Source organism: Mustela putorius, unplaced genomic scaffold (genome assembly GCF_011764305.1).
Source record: "Mustela putorius furo isolate JIRA1106 unplaced genomic scaffold, ASM1176430v1.1 tig00000698_pilon_pilon_pilon, whole genome shotgun sequence".
NCBI classification, from domain to species: Eukaryota; Metazoa; Chordata; class Mammalia; order Carnivora; family Mustelidae; genus Mustela; species Mustela putorius.
Genome location: NW_025421449.1, coordinates 9,385,528 through 9,401,733, shown reverse-complemented (window position 1 = coordinate 9,401,733; position 16,206 = coordinate 9,385,528).

The following is a 16,206-nucleotide window of genomic DNA, read 5'->3' as shown; positions in this document are numbered from 1 at the left end:
CGTGGCTGCCCCGCGGGGCCCCAGGCTTGGCCGGAAACGGCCGTTTGGCCTGTTCTGCCCTCTCCTGCTGCAGGCCCTCGCATGGAGGAGGCCTGAATGTCCTCAGGAAGGGGTTACCTCTCTCCAGGGGGTGCTTCTGGATTCCCGTTTGCAGCTCCAGCCAGGATGTTTTGCAATGAGCTTAGAGAAAGCATTCATTCCGGGAAGAATTGGGGAGTGGAATGCTCCCTGCCAGCAGGGGTGTGGGTGAGAGGGCTCGGGGCTGCCTGCTGGCCTGGGTCAGGGTCGGGTGGACAGGGGGCCTCGCTGGCTGCAGGCTGACCGGCTTTTCCGCCCTCGGGGACTCCAGCTAGGGGCTGTTTATCTGTCTGTCTGCTTGTCCATGTGGATTAGAGAAGCCGGCTGGCTCCTGCCGGTTTCCCAAGCTGTCCGCCTCCCACAAGGCAGTTTGAGCTTCTTTTTGTTTTTATTTTTGAATATTTTGGAATATGACTCAAAAGTGATTACTAAATGGAAAGGTACACTCACCTCCCGCCCTGCTGCTTCTCCCCGTGCCCCCGCGCCCCCATGAGTAAAGCTCCCCTCCTGCTTTCTGTTTATTCATCCAGTGTTTCTATTTGTAAAAATAAGCAGCTACATATTTGCATTGGGGCCTCCTTCACACCCTAGCAGAAACACTCTGTATGTGCAACTTTGCACCTTGGGGTTTTTTTGTTTGTTTGTTTGTCATTGGACAGTATTACCTGGAGATCATTTTACACTGGTAACATTGGGGTCTGCACAGGACTCTGTTGGGAGGGGTCGTGCCATAACGAAACCAGGCATTTGACTGTTTGAACCCAGACCTCCACCCATATTGCGCAGATTCCCCCAGCCGGGTTCTCTTTCTACTTGTTTCCTAAGAATCCAACCAAAGTCTTTCCTCCTTTTGTCTAGCCCTACTGATGTCGACTATGCTCATTCCTTCCTTCCCGCGTGCGGGCAGCGTTACTATTCATGTTCAGGGCAGGAAATGGAGGAATGAAGAAAGCAAGAAACATACCTGAGGACATCACAAGGAGGTGGTAAAGTCTGGGATTTGAACTCAGAGCAATCTGGGTGCAGAATCCTTCTCTTCATGGTGTTGCACTGCTGTAGAACTTAGAGCTACCCAGTGCTGCATCTTCAGGAGCCAGCTGGAGCTCCTGAGCCCATGAGATGGGGAAGAGACTCCATCCAGGTCACACAGTTGCATCCCAGTGGCTCCCCGAGGGGAAGCATTAGTGGCCCTGCCAATCAGGCCAGATACCTGAGGTCTCTCATACGTGAGTGGCGGGTTGTGAGAAGTACACCTCTCCTTCCCTGACCTCCTGGGCAGAGGGCTTCAAGCTCATGGTGGCTCTTCTGCCCATAAACCAGACTTAAAGTCAGACTCACAGAAGTGGTCCACTAAACCATGGATCAGATTTGTTGTACAGGTGGACACACTGAGGGGGGAGAGATAAGGGGAAAGGTCACAGCGTGCACCTGTAGCAGGACTGGGTGGATTCCAGGGTTCCTGACTGGTAGTTTGGGCATTGGCCCTAGATTGCCTGCCTGCACCCAACACCCTCCCCACCTGAGGGTCCTCACTTAGTGCCCCTCTCCTCCAAGCTTCTTCCTGTCTTCTGTCAAGATGACCACTTCTAGGCTCCTCTCAGCCCATGCCCAAAGGCCAGACCCCATTTCTATGAGTGTTCATTGGCTAAGGCTGGCCTCCGCCAGCAGGGGGGAGTGGGCTGGCTTGTGCAAGAAATTCTGGCAAAGTCAGCAGCTGAAAACCACCCTGGTCAGCATGAAACACAGAGCTGTGTGTGTACGTGTGTGTGTGTGTGTGTTGTATATGTGTGTGCATGTTCTGTGCAGGTGTGTTGTAGATCAGAGTGCATGTTGTATCTGTGCACGTTGATGTGTGTACACATGTATATGCACATGTGTGTTGCATGTGCGTGTCCACATGTGTGCATATGTATTGTATATTTCTGTGCACGCATGTGTGTACTATATATCATGGATGTGTATGAGTGTATGTGTGTATATCACGCATGTGTATGGGTGGACGTGTGCAGGTGTGGATGTGTTGTGTGTAGATGTGAACATGTGTATATTGTGTATTTAGTGTGTGCATTGGTATTTGTATGTGTGTGTGTGTGCATGGGTGGGTGTTTATGTCTTGTGTATTAGTGTACGTGTGTATTTTGTGTGTGTATGCATGTCTGTGCACATGGGTGGGTGTGCATGTCTTGTGTATGTGTGCATATTGAGTATGTGGATGCGTGTGTATGCACATGGGTGGGTATGTATGTCTTGTATGTGAGTGTATGTGTGTATACTGTGTATCTGTATACACAGTACAGGTGGGTGTGTATGTCTTGTGTATGAGTGTATGTGTGTATATCATGCATGTGTATTGGTGTGCGCATGGGTGGGTGTGTATGAGTGTGTATGTGTCTATATCACGTACGCATATGTGTGTGTACACATGGTGGGTGTATATGAGATGAATATGTATGTGTGTATATCATGTATATATGTGTGTGTAAGCACATGGGCCGGTTGTGTGTCTTGTGTATGTGTGTATATCGTGTATGTGTATGAGTGTGTATGCACATGGGTAGGTGGGTATGTATGTCTTGTGTATGTGTGCATATTGTGTATGTGCACGGGTGGGTGTGTATATCTTGTGTATGAGTGTATGTGTATATATCATGCATGTGCGGATGGGTGGGTGTGTATGAGTGTGTATGTGTTTATATCATGTATGCATATGTGTGTGTACCCATGGGTGGGTGTGTACTAAATGAATGTGTATGTGTGTATATCATGTATGTATGTGTGTGTATGCGCATGGGCGGGTTGCGTATGTCTTGTGTATGTGTGTATATTGTGTACGTGTACGGCTGTGTATGCATATGGGTGGGTGTGTATGTCTTATTTATGTGTGTATGTGGTAGTCGAGGCTCAGATGTATAGACCCACAGCCTTTGCTCCATAACCTCTGGGTGTCAAATCTTTGGTGCTACCCCAGACACACAGTTTTGAAGTTCCATATATCCTGGGAGCCTTTAAATCCTTCGGAGTGTGATAGTAACAGGCTGAGGTGGGCAGCTGCCCGAGTGTGGTGGCCTGAGTGTGGCGTCGGGCCCCAGGGGACAATGAGATCCACCCTAAATGCTTGCTGGGCCATTGTTGGTGAGCCTGAGATCTTGACAAATCACTTCCTCTCTCTGGTCTCCGTCTTCCCTTCCATAAAATGGGGGTAAGAACACCTGGTTTGTTTTACCGTTAGGGGCATTGCAAGGATGAGATGCGCTATTTGCCATTGGAGATTTTACCAAGCTTTTTCCAATTCTGGGATTCCCACATTTTGCAGGGACAAGAAATTGCACTGCACGTTGTCCTGTATATACATGTGTATGCCCACATATATAAGCCTGAGAGCGTTTAGGGACTAGAGTCATATATTTGAGCATGTGGGTATGTGTATGTATTCCCTAGGATTTAATCACCACCGAGTGCCTGTTCACCTTGCACAGAGCAGAGCCTGTTGGGTCTGCTTGTGTGGGAATCCCAGTGCCACTGCTTACTTAGTTGGGTCGACTTGAACCTCAGTGGCCTCTGTTCTCTTCATCTGTGACACGGCCAGTGAGGCTGGCTACCTCCAGGCTCTCCTAGAGATTGGATGAAAAGGTGCAGAAAGCTCTTGGCACAACACGAGCCTCACTTATGTGTGTGACAGTTCTTCGTTCACCCGGAGCTGGAGGAGAAAGGCATTACCATCACCTCCACCGTGATTTATGATGAAAAGGAGGTTGGTACCCTCCCCCTCCCACCCCCGATCCCTTTCTTTTACCAGATGCCTGGATTTGATGGTCTTAGTTAAGGACCTGATACCTGGGCTGGGTCCTTCCGCTTGCCTGGGACACTGCCAGAGGAAGATGACTGGAGAGGAAAGTCTGGGACAGAGCCGGAGCCCCGAGCTTTCCTTTCCTGGATGTACCTTTGCTGTCGGGACACCACAGCTGGGACAGAGAACTCTGTGTGTCTTGCAGAATCACCCACCATCCCTAGTAGCTCTCCCCTGCACAGGCGCTGCTGAGTCACCGGGAATCTGCTACGCTCCACGCTCACCAAGAGGGGTTCCCGCTTCAAGTGAGTCTGGGAAACACCGCAGACAGTATCTTTCCTCGTGGACGTTAAAATGCTGCTTGGTATTATAAAGATGTTGTAAAACCTGCATTCAACAAATAATTTTGATTTGAATTGACCCGGCATTTCCCAGATGTGCTCTTCTTTTTGAATAAGCCCCACTGTAAATCTCTACAGAGGAGGTACAGACAAGCACAGATCCACAGAATGCATAGTACGGATGGAAATCAACAAAACCACATGTCTCAAGGTCATTCTCAAAGTCAGGCAAATGCTATGGCATAAAGCAGCGCTGACAAGTGGACGTGTCACCCAGGAGCTTGGAAAACGGCAGATTCTGAAGGGACAGGTCTCCATGGGGCCCTAGATTCTGCATTTGTAACAGGCCCCAGGGCCTGGGCTGCTGGTCCCTGGACCATACTTTGAGTGGTTAAGAGGATAAAGAACCCTCTGGAATTTCACCCTTGGGTCTGTCCTTTCAACAACACTTTGAGACCAGTGACCACCTGCAGCCTTTCCAGGATTGGGCCATCAGACCCATCAACACCGAGGTGGACAAACCATTCTGTCTGCTTAGGGAAGGAGTGGCCGGGCTGGTTGAGCGGCTGGGGAGAGCACGAGGGCCATGGTTTAGGGAGGACAGAATCCTTCGCAGCTAGGAAATCGTAAGTGAGTCTGCCTGAAAATATGACAGTCGGGTTGTCCTGCCATCTCTCCTGTCTGGGCAAATAAGGTTGGGGTTGTTAGTGTTTTAACTTATTTATTTATTAATTTTTAAAGAGACATTTCCCCTTTCTTTCCTTGGGTCTGGAGTCATTAAACAGGGATTAGCTGGATAAATAGAGGAAGTGATTTTTAAACTGTTTGCAAACTTAATGTGAAGAGCCCAGCCTTGCAAATTATCACGTCTAATCAGAGGCCCTCGCTTGACTGCTCCAGTAATTGTACTGGTATTAGTCAAATTCTTGTTGTCTCCTCATTAGCCGTGAAAAGGAGACTCAAGATGTACTTCATTAGAGTGTCCTGGAAATCTATTGCTGATGTGGAGACGGAGGAGGGGAGGGAGGGAGGGAGGAGGGGGATGGGAGCGGGAGTGGGTGGGAGGCAGCCATCTCCCACCTCTGAGCTCACCCCCTGCCTGTGCCGCCAGGAGGAGGGCCAGCGGGGGGGCCGTTCTGTCTGACACTCTTGGGTCTCTGCTGCTAAGTCTGGAGCCTTCAGAGGGTGGTAAGCACGTGATGTTCTAGAAGATGCTTGGACTTGGGCTCTCCCGGGAGCTACGCTCACCAAGAGCTAAGGAGGCTGTGGGGGGTCCTGGGCTGCTCTGTGCCTCTCTGTCACTCCAAGGCCGCACAGGAGGGCCCACAAATGAACATTAGCCAGACACCAACTTGCAGGTTGTCTGTTGTCTAATACCAGTTGTCTAATACTTCCTCCCTCCCTCCCTCCTTACTGATGGGATTTTCCTTATTCTCACCCTCATCAGCTTGACTCCCTTCCTTTTCCTTTCTCTTGTCCTTCTCTTTCAGAGGCAACAGGTATTCATGAAGCGGTAGCTATTTAAAGGGAAACACATTGAAATAAAATACACAAAACAGTCAGTTCTTCATTTGCATGAGCCACATTTCAGATTCCTGAGCGCCACATGCCACTAGTGGCTACTGCATTGGACCGTGCCCAAAGCTCCACTGGACACCTGTGGCCTAGTCCTTCTCTGTTGCACCTGTGCTGATGGGCATGGAGGGAGGAGGAGGAGCTGAGATGCTCACAGTCAGGTGGGGGAGACATCACAGCCATTCTAGCTGTTTGAGGATGGGTCCAGGTGCTAGACATGAGGCACACACATGGAGCTCTCTGGAGGGTGGGGGTCAGCCTGGGAAGCTGGAGAAAACTGCCCAGAGAGCAGGGAATTTTCAGCTAGAGAACGGTCTACATTTGGGTTTGCTTTAAGGACAAGACTGGCCCATCAGTGCCCATGAGTGTGGGGTCCTCACTTCTGAGCTTCGGGTAACATTATTGTCAGTGGCTGAGCAGTGAGCACCAATGTCCCTGCAGCACATCTGTCCCCCACCCCCCAGCAGCCTGAGAGGTCTCCTGAAGGACTGGTGTTTCCATGTCTCTGCAGAGGCTAAGTGTTCCTGCGCTCAGGAGCTGGCGGGCCCAGGCAGGGCATCTGGGAGGCATCACTCAGGTGAGCCCAGGTAATGGTCCAGGGCCCCTCACCATGGCACCCTCTCTCCTCTCTTCTTATGGAGCCTTCTTGGTCACTGACCCCAAGGCACTGCGTGGGGTGAGGAAAGAAGAAATATTCGGGAACTTCAAGATTAGACATATCTGAATCGATCCTGTCTCCCTTGCCTGAGTCTACATGAAGCTATGAGCTCCCTAAGTCACTTCGAGGTATGAGCCTCAATTGTGGCAACTATAAAATGGGGATAATAATGTCTATTTTGAAAGTTTGTCATCGTTAGAAGTAATGATACTACGCGCAGGGTCCACCATGGAGTTGTGGACAATAAATCAATCCTTTCTCCTCTCTGTCTCTCTCCCTCCCTCCTCTCCTTTTTCCCTTCCGTAGGCCCTACCTTCGCTCTGGTCCAGAACTTTGGGCTGTTCCCCTCCTTGAGTCCTTTGTCTCTCCAGGCTTCTGGATGCAGACTTGCTGTCCTCTGTGCCTTAGAATCCAATTTCTCTTCCTCTGTGAAGACAAAGGGCTGAGTCAGCTCCCCAGAGACTCACTCTCAAGGTTCCAAAGAGTCTGGGGGCCTCTGTGCTCGCAATCGGGCTGCTAATGGATTCAGAATGGATTCAGGGCTGATGACACAGCCCTGAAATGTGAATGCGCGGAGGAACCATGGTGGGTTTTGTTTTATGTTGTGTTTGGGTTTGGTTTTGTTTTATGTTAACTTACACAAAATAGGTTTCCTTTTCATCAGGAATTAGTTGTCTGCATTTCTGGCTTCTGATAACTTCCTCCCCAGCCCTCCAAAGGCCACAGGGGTATTATTAGTTCGATGCCTCTGGTGCTGTGGGATGGAAAGGGGCCGAAGAGGTGTCCCTGGTCCCTGTGCATTGTTCTGGGTTGTGTGGGAAGCATGAAGCCTCAGAAGAAAGCCCACTTTGCTAGGTTCTCAGATGATCCTGGCAAAGCTGATGCAGACCTGTATGGACACAGAAGTCAGAGGCAGAAGGAGCATGAGTGCTTTGGGCAGGATTTAGGAGGCCCAGAAAGGTTAGTTGACCTGCCAAAGTCACACAGCTGGTCAGGTGAACTGGGCTAGACTGTCCTTCCCAGGATCCTTGGCACAGTTGACCCTTAGTCAATGAGTCTGTCATTGCCCACCTACTGCTTGTGAAACATTGTGGAGCTCACACATCATGTGTTTCATTGTATTAGCTACAGCTCCTGGGAGACATGCTGTGTTTTCATGCAGCAATTGCCTTTCCAGCCAGACTGTCAGCACAGGGTAATGAGAGAAGATCTGGTCTCCCATGACCTTGGTGGTGTTGCCTCCCTCCACAATCCAGTTTCCCTTTCTGAAAGCAAAGGGTAGTAATGGCACCATCTTTAAAACATTGCTGCAAGGCAACAAGGAGATGCCATAATGGTGTTCGAGAAACTCCCTACTCAAGAGAATGCTCTTCTAAGTTACTACTCTGGTAAGTTCTATAGGGACCGCTGGGCTAGAACTCAAGTTATCAAAGTGTGGTCCCCAGACCAATAGTCACAGCATCATCTGGGAACTTGTTAAAATACAAATTCTCAGCTCTGTCCCGTACCCACTGAATCAGAAATTCTGCAGGTGGGGCACAAAGCTCTGTATTCTAATAAGCCCTCTAGACCGTTCTCTTACCCCTGAAGTTTGAGACCTTCTGGGTGAGACATACCCTTTCTATAGGCCCAGCATAGTGAGAGATCATTGTGGATAACAGTATATGCTCGGGGAAGGCTACAGAGGTAGCTGCTGGGTGCTTGCGAGGCATTTATTTGCCATGAGCCGTGCTCAGGAGTGGGAATGTTGCAGGTGAATTTGACAAAGCCTGACCTGTTCCCACCAGTGCCACAAAACTGGAATGGTGACCACTGAGGCTGGGATCAGGATTCAGATTCTGTCTTGGTTGGGTTATCACAAATGCTATTTCTGGTACTGGGTCAAAGGAATCGGGATGTCCACCCATCCACCCATGCACCCCACCATCCATTCTTTCTTCCAACTAAAAGTCATCTATTTGAATTAAAGTTAAGTTATTTGAACTTTATTCTAGCCAAGCTTCCAGCCATGCTCTTGGCTTACAATGCCAGACAGCCCGAGATGTTAAGTTGTGTGCTTTGATTAATTTAAAAAAGTCAAGTGGGTGAGCATCTGCTTTAATGGAAACAGGTTCACTATCTGTGATATTAAATTAAATATTTCTGTGTGGCGTGAAGCAGGAATCATATTTAAAAGGTCTGGCCCTTCCTTTGCTTTGAGGTGTTTTTGAGACTGGGTATAAGAATGAACCCTGAGAACAGTGGGACGTCATGCCCAGGGGAGGGTCACGAATAAGAATGTGAATTTATTATTTAGCTCCTAGAACTTCCCATCTCTCTCTCTTATCCATTTTCTGATTTAATCCTGAAAACAATACTGTGAAGTCTGGGGAAATGCAGACTCAGAATTTAAATGACTTGCCCCAAGTTACAAAGGAAATGAGCTAAAGAACCATAACGAAATCTGAATCTTCAGATTCTCCCAAGTCCCAAGCTCATCCGCGAGCTGGACGATCTCCTAGTGGAAGATGGGGCTCTGTGTTACCCGAGTCCTCTTTTGGGGAAGCTGGAACCCTTCTGGGATGTCCAGGCTGCCCAATCCACCCATGTGAACAGACGATGGTGGAGTTATGTCTAATCCAGAAGGCAACTCAGGACAGACAAGACCCATTTCTAAAGAAAAGTCATCCACTTTCCAGCATGGGTCATTGCCGGGAACTGGAGACACTTGGTCTCACCACCAAGCGTGACTCCTCTGAGATCAGAATCAGAAACCCCCACGGCTTTCTAATTCCTGATGAATCCCAAGGATTCGACACTTTTCCCATGCCATGTCACCATGGGGAAAAGAAGTCAAAATAGACATCGGTAGTCAAAATGTGGCTCTTTGGACACTATTAAAACACTTCAGCAACATTTCATATAGAATTAATTAACATAAAACCCAGCATCCTCACTGCTGCATGGCCCTAAGTGGTTGCCAGAATTTAATTAGACTTAACCTTTTTTCCTACACCAGTACCACTTTATAGTAACTGCAAATCATTATTAATTCCTTCGGTGTTCACTGTAATAACATTAATCATGATGAACTTCTTTCTGTAGTAATGTGTATGTAATATGTAATTCCATAGCAATTTAGTATTAGTTAAGGCTAAATTGAAATTAATTTCATAAAAAGATACTATTTGTTATTGGATACTGTATATTCATAAAATAATATTTTAGAGCAATTTATATTAAGGTGGCCAGATTAGGAGACACTTGGCAAACTGTTGGAAGTTTGTAGATAGAACTATTTGCTGGCCATTACTAGAACAGGCCTGACTGCTGGCATCTCGTATCTCGAGGTACTTGAACTATCAAACTAGAAAACGGGTAAGCTATTATGGGATGGTCCTTCGAGACCATCAACCGAAAGTCACAGTATTGGGCAAGAACATAGCTTGGAGTTTCTTCCAGCAGCCGAGCCTACAGTTTATTATGCCCAATGTCAAAATTCAAGACACCTACTTGGCTTTTCCTAGGCCCAGTGTTCTATCCTGTAAAATGGCTGTATTATCCCTTCACTGTGGTCATCAGGGACTCTCCATGGATGTGTTAGATTTGAGACTGGAATGGAAAATAGCAATTGCCAAGAACATAGGTGTTGCTAGAAAGAAGAGAAGCAGGAGTCAGAGATATGCAAATAGGAAGAAGACAGAACTTTGACTTTGCGAAGCTGCTAGTCCAGAGGATGATGACAATAAATGGATAATTAAAGTGTATTTTATTTTAAATTGTTTTCTTTTTTTTTTTTTTTTTAAAGATTTTATTTATTATTTGGCAGACAGAGATCACAAGTAGGCAGAGAAAGAGAGAGAGAGAAGCAGGCTCCCGCTGAGCAGAGAGTCTGATGCAGGGCTTGATCCCAGGACCCTGGGATCATGACCCGAGTGGAAGGCAGAGGCTTCAATCCACTGAGCCACCCAGGTGCCCCTAAAGTGTATTTTAATAAGGGCAATGGAGAGGTGCTTAGGTCATAGGAAATAAGGGGCAGGCCCTGACCAGACTGCATGGTGGCTGGTGAGTGGGCAACAGGAGGGTGTCTAGACTGACTGGACATCCGCTGAGCTCAGGGGTCCCGCAAGAGAGCTCTTGAGCCTGGCTTCAGGGAAGCTTCCTTAGCGAAGGACAGGATCTTGGATGAAAGTGGGCTTTGGCTAAAGCAGGGAAGAGCTGAGGCTCAGCTCAGAGGCAGGAGGCCCCTGACATGCATGAGAGGACAGACTGGCATTTTGTCCCTGCGAAGGATCCGGTCTTCTGGGGGAGGAGGGAGCAGCCTTGTTGGACCAGTGTGTAGGACTCCCATGGAGGAATTTGAAAGCCGCATTGGGGAGCTTGGACTTCAAAGATGAGGGTCGGGGTAGGAGTGATGTAATGGGGTAAGAGCATTGCTTTTAGTTATGTTTAGTTTTCAGCATTTAAAAAAAAAAAAAAACTTGACCTCACTGTTAGGGTAAAAATGATAAATGCCACATAAAAATTAAGCATTTATGTCTCTATATAGATACCATAAACAAAATCAGAAGATATTTGATAAATGTTGGGAGAAAAGACTTATAGCATGTATTACAAAAAATTGATAGCCTTTATCTCAAGGGAGCTTTTTACAAGTCGATAAGAAAAAGACAAATAACTTGATAGATAAATGGACAAGAAAAAGCCACAAATAACCAATAAGGTAGGGAAAAAAGAGTCCCTCCCTAACAAAGAATCAAGGAAATACAATTAAAATAACAATGAAATACCAGGTTTTTTTTTTTTTTAAGATCTTATTTACTTATTTGAATGAGAGAGAGTGCGCGAGCCCACCTGAGTGGGGGGATGGGCAGAGGGAGAGGGAGAGAGAGAATCACAAGCAGACTCCCTGCTGAGCACAGAGACTCCACATCCCTTGATTCCACAGCCCTGAGATGGTGACCTGAGCTGAAACCATGAGGCACATGCTTTACCGACTGTGCCACCCAGGTACCGGTTTTTAAACCACATTAGCACAAGTAAAAAATGTTCCTAGTATCCATTACTGAAGAGGGAAAACGGGTACCCTCATACTTAGTGGTTTAAAGTGTAAATTGGACACAATCATTTCACTATTAAGGTTTGAAATAAGTATGTCATTTTGATCAGAAGCCCCATTTTTGGAAATCTTGGCTATCAAAATACTGAAGTAAGAAGGGGAGGTGAGATGTTGAAAAAACCTGGAATTTTATATAAAGGTGCTTAAATTAAAAAAACATCCATGCTATAGAGCATTAATCAGTGACTTGGAGGGAGGACCCTGGTAATTATTATGAGTACTGTACACTAGAATGTATACTAGAAACCCACTAATGTTAAAAAAAAGTTTTATACGTCATTATAAAAAAAAGTCAGGACAGTAAGAATACCACCAAGAAAAAGGATAGTAAAAAGTCCTCACAAAGTGTAATCCCCAGAAATCAAAATATGCAGAGATCTTGAGAGTCTACACAGACAGGAGTATAATGGTGGGGCCATAACATAGAGGCAACATTTTAATAAAAAAGTATTCCATTAAATTTTATGTTAGTTTAAAAGAACAAGAAACTAAAATGAAATGGAAGGAATTGCTCCATTTAGATAAATATTTCTTCAGCACAAGAGATATTATTTTCTAATAGATTCCCTCTTAGGGATTACAGAAAACACTAGGAGGTTGGAGCCTATTTTAAAACGACATATTTTAAATTTGCACAGTATTGATTGACTTCCTGCTCAGAGAGCTGAGGAGATCAGCACTTACACTTCCCCGCCTCCCTCTTCCCACTCTTTGATATTATTACTGATATTATTTTTATCTTTTACATTATATAACATTTCTATGCCACCCCATAATAATAATTATGTCAGTTTTTAATGACATCACGAATGGAGTTTCATGAACTCTGAGTATAAAAATCATAGCTTCTCCATATCTCAGCCCTTGATTTAGACATATCTGTTAGTTGACTGGTGTATCGATCAGAATTTGGTTCCACTGCATAAAACAGCAACAACAAAAAAACTGATGGGTTAAGCAAAATAAAAGTCTGCTTCTTTTTTGTATGAGGTAATCCTGAAGAAGAAGTCCAGAGGAGGTGAGGCAAGTACACAAATTTATTAAGCAGGTAAACTCCTAGGTGACTTCTCTATCATCATTAGGCTTTAGTCTTTGTCTTTGTGGTTTGAGGTGGCTGCTAGGGCTCCACCCATCACATCTGTCCTTCAGGCAGCATAATGGATGAAGGCTAAAGAATGTATCCTCCTTCCCTTTAATTAGACTTCCTGGAAGTTGCACACACCATGTCTGCTTATATAATATTCACTAGAAGTTTAGGACTTGACCATTAACTAGCTATAAGGGAGGCAAGGTTATGTAGTCTTACAGGTGGGTGGCAATGTGCCTGCAGAAATGTCAAGATTCTTATGACCAGAGAGGCAGGAAAAGGAGATAGTAGGAGGTTTTCTGGATTTTGACTAGCTGGATTATATCATCAAATAGCCTTTTAACATGGGATCAAGAGTAAGCATAATTCTTTCAATTCTTTCCTAGTTGGACATGTCTTCCTGTGGCCTTTATTCCTGAGTGACATCTTGGGTAGATATAATAATCTTGGCTTACATTTTCTTTCCATCAGAATTTTGAATATATTCCTCCATGTCTCCTGGACAATGTGTACTGTTACACAAAGATCCTGAGGCCTGCTTCATTGCAGCTTGTGGGTGACTAACTTTTCTACCTGGATGCCTAAAGAACTTTCTCTTTACCGTTAAAGTCCAGAAATATTGCCTGACTATGTCTTGATGTTGCTTCTTCCGTATTATCTCCCCACCTCCTATCCAAGACCCTTGGGACCAGTGGTATTTTTAATCAGCAAATTCCATTATTTTTCAATTCAGGGATTTAAATATTTCTCTTACTATATTTCTATTTCATTTGCCATGCTTTCTGGTTTCTAACAGAAAGTCAACTTTGTCCTCCAAATCCATCAAAATCTCACTGTATTACTTTGACCTTCTTGTGTTCTTCCTCTGCATTCACTGTGATCACCTCAAGCTGAGGGCCACAAGGGCTACGAGTGCAGAGCCACAAGGGCCCCTGTTCACATCACGGTCTAACAGATATGAACTCCCTGGAGCTATACAACTTGGCAGCCCATTTAAAATGCTTTACTTGATATCAGGAATTCATTTCTCATCTGTATCGATTCTGTTCTTAATTTTGTATGATTTCTTTTTCGTTCTATGAAGGTATTATGATGATTCTTGCTCTGTTCCATGGACTCTGTGGTTTCCTTTCTATATTGTTCTATTGCTTTCTTAAACAGTTTTACAGAGATGTAATTGACATAAAACAAGCTGTACATAATTAAAGTGACAGCTTGATACGTTTTGACGTATGAGTACGCCATGAAACCAATAACACAAATCAACATAATGAACGTCTCCATCACTTCCCAAAGTTTCCTTGCACCCCTCGGTAATTTCTTTGTCTCTTTGTTGGCTTACTTTCTCGAAGTTTTATTCAGTTATTCCGCTGTTTTAGTCTTCTGGAGTTTGTAGTATATGCTTTCAACTTACTGTTATTTCCCTTTCGGTGTTTGGTGTAAGATTCTTACAAGATACTTTTCTCCCACTCTCCAGGCCTTGAAGCTATTATGGTTACACATTTTACCTCCATATGTGATAAGCCCTACAATAGCTTGTGATTATTTCTGTCCCAAACAGTCAATTAGCTTTTAAATCACTTTAAATAAGAAAAAAAAATATTCCATGTTTACTTACATGCTTACCAGTTCCAGGGCTCTTTTGTTTCTTTGAAGGGATCTCCATTTCCTTAAGGCATCATTTCCTTTCTGCTTGAATGGTTTTCTTTTCCATTTCTTGTATGAGAAGCCTAGTTGTGATGAATTCCTCCAGCTTCTGTTTGTCTGAAAAAGTCTTTATTTTGTCTTCATTTTAGAAGAATCATTTTGCTGGGTATAGAATTACAGGTTGGCCAGCCTTGTCCTTTGGTCCTTTAAAGATGGTCTTCCATCTCTTCTGGCTTGCTAGTTCTGATGAGACATCTGTTGTTCTCCTTCTTCCTCTCTCTCTACAGCACCTTTAGCCCACCTCTGGCTCCTGCTAGAATTTCTCCTTATCATTGATTTTAAGCAATTTTTAAAAATCACATGGCTTGCTGAACTGTTCTTCACGTTTTTTGGGCTTGAGGTTTGTTGAGTTTCTCAGATCTCTTATGTTTATGTTTTTCTCAAATGTATAAAAGTTTTAGTGATTGTGTTTTCAGATGTCTTCCCTGATTTCCTTATCAGAGTCCAGTTACCCATCTATGAGGGCATTAGAGTTTGTTTTACATCTCAATCATGCTTTGTCCATCTATTTTTAAATTTTATTTTTTCACTGTTGAATTTTGGATAGTTTCTATCACTTTATTTAAAGCGTACAAATCTTGTTTTTCTGCAATTGTTTATCTGCTGTTAATTCCACCTAGTGTTTTTTTTTCCCTCCATATTAGACTTTGAGGTTTACGTTTCCAGGATTTCAATTTTGGTTTTTATATCACCAGTCTCCAAATCTCTTTCCTTCATATTCTTGAACATATGGAATGCAGTTATAATAACCATTTTAATGTTTTTGTGTGTTAATTATAAGCTCTGTGTTATTCTTAGTTTTGATTGATTACATTTTTTCTTTACTATGAGTTATCTTCTCTGATAATTTTTTATTGGATGTCAGACATTTTGAATTTGGTCTTATGTGGCACTGGATAATTTTATAGTCCTACATATGTTATTGAGTCTTGTTCTGGGATGTACCTAAGTTTCTTAAAAACTCAATGCTATCATGTCTTATTTTAAGCTTTGTTAGGCATGACCAGGGCAGCATTTAGTCTTGGACTAATTTTGACCCTCCACCTTGAAGCAAAATCTTTTGAAGTACCTTACTTAAAGCCTGTGGAAGCAACCTGGTGGGGACAGGAACAATTCCATCTTCTCTGCCCCCCATATGAGCAGCTGCATGTGTGGATGCCTGGAGGCCCTCCAGGCAGTACGCTGGGGCGGTTGTAAGCCTCATCTTACTTGTTTCCCAACTTTCATTTCTTGTTTGGTGTCTTGCAACAGTTGTTTCAGGTTGTTCTGTTTTCTTTGTTGTTTCAGGTGATAGGGTAGATCTGGTGCTGGTTTCTTTATCTTCATATTGTTTTATCACCTATTCTTTAGGTTCTTATTTTGATGACTTTTTTTAAAAAAAGATTTTATTTATTTGACAGAGATCACAAGTAGGCAGAGAGGGAGGCAGAGAGAAAAGGGGAAGCAGGCACCCTGTTGAGCAGAGAACCCAATGTAGGGCTCGATCCCAGGACCCTAGGATCATGACTGGAGCTGAAGGCAGAGGCTTTAACCCACTGAGCCACCCAGGCACCCCAATGACATTTATTTTTTTAATTAAATTTTATTACCATGGGGAAGTGTTCTTCTGTTATTTGGAATTACTTTTTTTCCAGAATGGGTTCTTTATCTGGTTCTTACTTTTTCTACTTTTTTTTCCTGAATAATGTTTGCATGGCTGTCACGCTGATTATTTTAATCTTGTTTATTCCTAACATAGAGACTGCTATTCAGTTCTTGACTACCAAATAGTGAGTGGATGTGCTTAACTGTGTTCCCATGTGAGACATAGTTATCCTTCTCTTTACACTACATTTTAAGTAGTATAAAGGTGTTTTACTGAGTTACCTCTTCTGT